Raw genomic sequence first — 6,771 nt, 5'->3', positions numbered from 1 at the left:
CCAGCGGCATCCGTGTATCCTAACACCTGCCCTCTGTGCCCCTGTGCCCGCAGGCCACATCAAAGGACACTCTGAATCTGGCTCAGATGCAGGAGCAGACGCTGCAGTTGGAGCAACAGTCCAAGCTCAAAGTGAGTGGGGCCGGTGTGGGCGGGGAGGCCGGGGTGCACATGGGGTTCGGGCATGGAGATTGGTAGGGCTACTGCCGGTGGGTAGGGCCGGGGGCGTGTACATGGGCAGCAGTGGGGCGCAGGGCCGAGCTTGGGCGCCTCATTTCACAGAAGGAAACAAGGGGAGGTGAGAGACACTGCCGCAGAGCCTCCCGAGAGGGAGGGCCAGTGTTGGTGAGGGCGTCTGGTCGTCCGGAGGATGGGGATCTTCTTGACATTCTCACCTCATTTCTTTTCACTCAGCATAATTTTTTTTGCATTGCATTGCATTGCATTGCATTTTAATTATTTTATGTATTTATTTTGAAATGGAATCTTGCTCTGTTGCCCAGGCTTGAGTGTCGTGGTGCATTCTCGGCTCACTGCGACCTCTGCCTTCCGGGTTCAAGTGATTCTCCTGCCTCAGCCTCCCGAGTAGCTGGGATTACAGGCACCGACCACCACACCCGGCTAATTTTTGGATTTTTAGTAGAGACAGGGGTTCACCATGTTGGCCAGGCTGGTCTTGAACTCCTGACCTCAAGGGATCTACCTGCCTCGGCCTCCCAAAATGTAGAGATTACAGGCGTGAGCCACAGTGCCTGGTCCCTCACTTCCAGTCCTGAGTTCACAGGCGGGGTTCACATGTTGCCTGTTGTGGGCATTGTAGCTTAAAAATTTAATTGGCAAGGCCAGGTGCGGTGGCTCACACCTGTAATCTCAGCTCTTTGGGAGGCCGAGGTGGGCGAATCACCTGAGGTTGGGAGTTCGAGACCAGCCTGACCAACATGGAGAAACCCCATCTCTACTAAAAATACAAAATTAGCCGGGCGTGGTGGCAGGCGCCTGTAATCCCAGCTACTCAGGAGGCTGAGGCAGGAGAATCACTTGAACCTGGGAGGCAGAGGTTGCGGTGAGCCGAGACCACCTCATTGCACTGAAGCCTCAGCAGCAAGAGGGAAACTCTGTCTCAAAAAAAAAAAAAAAAAAAAAAAAGAGAACAGGAGTGTGGTCGACTGCTGGGCCTGCCATAACCACTGGGGCGTGTGTGCCCACCGCTCTGAAGACTACAGGCCCAAGGTCAGGGTGCCAGCCCGGTCCCTCCCTGTGGAGTGTTCTTTGCTGGGTCCTCATGTGGCGGAGAGAGTGACTGAGCTCTCACTCTGGTGTCCCTTACAAGGATGCTCATCCTGCACTGCTCACAGTGGTGGTGGTGAGCCACCGCGCCCAGTGCCAACTTTGTCCTTCAACAGTTTGTGTGTGTGTGTGTGTGCGCGCGCGCCAGGCACAGTTGTAGGATCCAGCTCCACAGGTTCGGTGGGTTTTCTCCTTGTGTGCGGAGACGAGAGAGTGTAGAAATAAAGACACAAGACAGAGATAAAAGACAGTTGGGCCCGCGGAACCATTGCCACTTAGACGTGGAGGCCGGTAGTGGCCCCGAATGCCAGGCTGCGCTGATATTTATTGGATACGAGACAAAGGGGCAGGATAAGGAGTGTGCGCCATCTCCAATGATAGGTAAGGTCACGTGGATCACGTGTCCACTGGACAGGGGACCCTTCCCTGCCTGGCAGCCGAGGCAGAGAGAGGGAGGGAGGGAGAGAGAGAGAGACAGCTTACGCCATTATTTCTGCTTATCAGAGACTTTTAGTACTTTCACTAATTTTGCTACTGTTATCTAAAAGGCAGAGCCAGGTGTACAGGATGGAACGTGAAGGTGGACCAGGAGCGTGACCGCTGAAGCACAGCATCGCAGGGAGACGGTTAGGCCTCCGGATAACTGTGGGCGGGCCTGACCCTCCACAAGAGGTGGAGGAGCAGAGTCTTCTCTAAACTCCCCCAGGGAAAGGGAGACTCCCCTTCCCAGTCTGCTAAGTAGTGGGTGCTTTTACACTGACGCTACCGCTAGACCACGGTGTGCTTAGGTCACGGGTGCCTTCCCAGGCGCTGGCGTTACTGCTAGACCAAGGAGCCCTCTGGTGGCCCTGTCCGGGCGTAACAGAAGGCTCACACTCTTGTCTTCCGGTCACTTCTCACCATGTCCCCTCAGCTCCTATCTCGGTATGGCCTGGTTTTTCCTAGATTATGATTATAGAGCGAGGATTATTATAATATTGGAATAAAGAGCAATTGCTACAAACTAATGATGAATGATATTCACATATAATCATATCTAAGATCTATATCTGGTATAACTATTCGTATTTTATATATTTTTTTACACTGGAACAGCTCGTGCCCTTGGTCTCTTGCCTCAGCACCTGGTTGGCTTGCCACCCACACACAGTGGCTCACGCCTGTTATCCCAGCACTTTGGGATGCCAAGGTGGGTGGAGCACCTGAGGACAGGAGTTCGACACCAGCCTGGCCTAAATGGTGAAACGCTGTCTCTACTAAAAATACAAAAATCAGCCAGGCGTGGTGGTGTGTGCCTGTAATCCTACCTACTTGGGAGGCTGAGAGGCAGGAGAATCACTTGAACCTAGGAGGTGGAGGTTGCAGTGATCTGAGATCGTGTCACTGTCCTGCGGCGTGGGTGACAGAGTGAGACTCCCTCGCAAAAAAATAAAATAAAAAGTTTTTTTTTTCCCCTTTGGCAATTCAAGATCCCTAGAGGTTCCATATCAACGTATTAATGCTTTTTCTATTTTTGTAAAAAATAATTCGGGTTTTACAGGGATTGCATCCGGTCTCTATATTGCCTTGATGTCTCCTAGCAATGTTGTCTGGTTTTCTTTCTTTTTTTTTTTCTTGAGATGGAGTCTCACTCTGTCACCCAGGCTGGAGTGCAGTCATCGGCCAGGATGGTCCCAAACTCATGACGTCAGGTGATCCGCCTGCCTCTGGTTCCCAAAGTGCTGGGATTACCGGTGTGGGCCACGGCGCCCGGCCAGTTTTCATTGTACAAGTCTTTCACCTTCTTGGTTAAGTGAATTTCCAAATATTTTATTCTTTCAGATGCTATTGTAAATGGAAATGGCTTCATAATTTCCCTTTCAGATTATTCATTGTTAGTATGTAGAATTGCAGCTGTTTCTGCTGTTGATTTTGTTTCCTGTAACTTTGCTGATGTCACGGGGTTGTTTTTTTCCAATATGGATTCTAGGATTTTCTTTCTTTTTTTTTTTTTTTGATATGGAGTCTCGCTCTGTCACCCAGGCTGGAGTGCAGTGGCACAATCTCGGCTCACTGCAAGCTCCGCCTCCTGGGTTCACGCCATTCTCCTGCCTCAGCCTCCTGAGTAGCTGGGAATACAGGTGCCTGCCACCATGCCCAGCTAATTTTTTGTATTTTTAGTAGAGATGAGGTTTCACTGTATTAGCCAGGATGGTCTCGATCCCCTGACTTCGTGATCTGCCCGCCTCAGCCTCCTAAAGTGCTGGGATTACAGGCGTGAGCCACCGCCCGTGCCCAGCAGGATTCGAGGATTTTCTACATATAAGATTATATCATCTGAGAACAGGTGATTTTACCTCTCCCTTTTCAGTTTGGATGACTTCTTTTTCTTGTCTAATGGCCCTGGCCACAACTTCCAGTGGTATGTGGAATAGAAGCAGTAAAGCATTCTTGCCTGGTTCCTTACTCAGAGGAAAAGCTTCCAGTTTTTCACCACTGAGTATGTCACCTGTGGGCTTGTGATATATGGCCTTCATTGTGTTTAGGGCGTGTGTTTCAATTCCTGGCTTGTTGAGTGTTTTTCTCATAAAAGGGTGTTGAATTTGGTCAAATGCTTTTCCTGCGTCAGTTGAGAGGGTCATGTGGTTTTCTTCTTTCACTCTGCTAATATTGATTGACTTTTGTATGCTGAACATTTCGTATGTGGAACATGATTTTCGTATGAACTATCCTTGCATTCCAGGAATAAATCCTGCTTGGTCAGGGTGTAGAATCCTTTTACTATACTGCTGAATTAACTTTGCTGGCATTTTGTTGAGGACTTTCCCAGCGATGCTCATCAAGGATATTGGCCTGTCATTTTTCTTGTGGCGTCTTCATCTGGGTTTGATATCGGTAATGCTGGCTTCCTAGGATGAGTGAGGAAATGTTCTTCAATTTGTCCAAGAGTTTGAGGAGTGCTCTGATTCTTCTTAATGTTTTGTGAATTCACGTGTGAAGAAATCAGGTCCAGGTCTTGTCTTTCAACTTTTACAGCTTGGAGATTTTAGGTTCCCAGAAAAATTGCAAGGGTAGCACAGAGAGCTCCCGGGCCTGGGGCCTTGCCACGTGGTGAACATCATGTGTCACTGTTGGCCCCACCCGCGACTGGGTCTTGCCCCAGAATCCCACCCAGGAGGCCACGTGACATTTACCTGTCACTTCTGGTGGGCTCCTGCCAGGTCCCGTGCTTCCTGGAGGGGTGGCCCCGTGAGCATCTGCGTAGCTTCTTTCCTCTGCTGGGCCCTGGGTGAGGTGCAGCCACTCGGGTGGACCCTGAGGGTCCCTGCACCTGTTTGCCCTCTCTTGGGTGGGCTCAAGACCAAAAGTGATGTTGAGCAGTCCTGGGCCCCTGATGCATAGTGGCGGTCCGGCTCCGGTCAGTGTCTCCTGCACTCCCGGACCCCCGACCCACAGTGGCGGTGCGGCTCCGGTCAGTCTCTCCTGCCCTCCTGGGCCCCTGACCCACAGTGGCGGTGTGGCTCCGGTCAGTGTCTCCCCACACAGTGGCTCTTGGCGAGGGATGGGCGCTGGCAGAGGGGACGGGCACCACGTGGTCATCCCCATGGCAGGTTCCATCGTGGCGACAGTGTTGTGGGAGGATGGTGTGCTGCTGCCCCTGCACGCCGTGAGATGAATCCTGCCTCTGGGAGGCATAGCTGGGATGGGGCTAGGGACCCACTCAGCTGTCCAGGAAGGGTCCCCTGCCCTGTGCTTCCTCCAGGCGTCCTGGTGCGCTCCTGAGCATGGCGCCCAGTGGGGGTCCCCACACCCTGACCCACGGGTGACTCCCCTTGGGGACTCCATGCCCTTTGCTGGCATTGGGATGGAGAGTGACCCGTCCATGGCAGAAGGGCTGGACCTGAGGCTGCCTGAAGCCACACCGAGGGCCACAGCCCCAGCAGCTCCAGCCTCCGCATGCTAGATGCCAAGCCCTGTGCCCAGGAGGACAGGGAGGTGGCGGCAGAGGTGGCCTTGGTGCCACCACTCATGTGCCTCAAGGTGGGCAGTGGCTGCCTCTGCCCTGGAGGCCTGTGAGGGTCAGGGTCTGAGGTCCCTGTGACCCAGGGGCACTGCCTGGCCACGGCTGAGACACGCAGAGGGTCTGCAGTTCCCACCTGCCTCTCGGAAGCTGCCCTGGAAGCTGCCCTGGGTCGGCCTTCAGTGAGGCTCCGCCTTGGGCTTTCTATTATTAGAAAGTCATTGAGCAACAGCAGTGCTGAGGACGCAGATAGGGCTGTGGGCACTGCAGGGGCCGCTCCTGGTGTCCACACACGTGCTGGGCTCTGCCGAGGTGCGGGAAGCCTGTGTTTCACCCTCAGGCCATCCTGGAGCCCCCCTCCCCACCTCGGGGCCCTGGCGTGCATTTTGGGGTGGGGTGTTCCCATGGCGGCCTCCCTCAGCTCCCTCTCCCCACTAGGCCACGGCATATGCCTCCAAGGACGGGGTCCTGACCGAGGCCATGATGGACGCCTGCGTGCAAGATGCTGTCCAGCAGCACCAGCAGATGATGCGCTGGCTGAAGGGGGAGAGGCCTGGGCCCGAGGACGAGCAACCCTCATCCTGAGTCCATGGGGAGACCACACCTCACGGAGCCTGGCCGCGGACCCCTCCCACCCCTGCCTTTGCGGCCCGCACATTTAGGAGATGCTCCCGTAATAAAGTCCCACACGCTCCGCACCACTGTGTCTATTGGCTGACGCGGGGCGGGGTTTGGGGCCCCCTAACGTCCCCCTGGGGTCAAAGGTGACAGAAAAGGCAGAAGCTGGGGCTTTCTGGAGGATTTAACCACAGAGGGGTGGGCTTCACAGGAGGTGCCTGCCACGGCGGGGCCGGGTGCCTGAATGCCACCCGGGACCGGCTGCCCGTGCCCCATCCTGAGGCCGTGCATACGCGGGTGCCCCTTTGCCTCCCTCCCCTCCGCCAGAGCTGCCTGTGGCCGGACACGCGGTGGAGGAAGTGCACGCGAAACAGACACAGCGGCTTCAGATAGATGCCGCCCCTGCCCCCGCTTTGCAGCTAGTCCCTGCAAACCTTGATGATGGGGCTGGGCGCTGTGGCTCACGCCTGGAATCTCAGCGAGGCCAAGGAGGGTGGAGCACCTGAGGTCGGGAGTTCCAGACCAGCCTGGCCAACATGGTGAAACCCCATCTCTCCTGAAAAAAAAAAAAAAAATTAGCCGGCCGTGGTGGCAAGTGCCTGAAATCCCAGGTACTCAGGAGGCTGAGGCAGGAGAATCACTTGAGCCCGGGAAGTGGAGGTTGCACTGAGCTGAGACCATGGAATTGCACTGCAGCATGGGCAACAAGAGTCAAACTCCCTCTGAAAAAAAAAAAAAAGGGGCCAGGTGGCACATGCCGGTGGTCCCAGCTTCTTGGCTTGGAGGCTGAGGTAGGAGGATCGCCTGAGCATGGGAGGCAGAGGTTGCAGTGAGCCAAGATCGCACCATTGCACTCCAGCCTGGGTG

Source organism: Gorilla gorilla, chromosome 1 (assembly GCF_029281585.2).
Source record: "Gorilla gorilla gorilla isolate KB3781 chromosome 1, NHGRI_mGorGor1-v2.1_pri, whole genome shotgun sequence".
Classification (NCBI taxonomy): domain Eukaryota; kingdom Metazoa; phylum Chordata; class Mammalia; order Primates; family Hominidae; genus Gorilla; species Gorilla gorilla.
Note: the sequence above shows the minus strand (reverse complement) of the source record.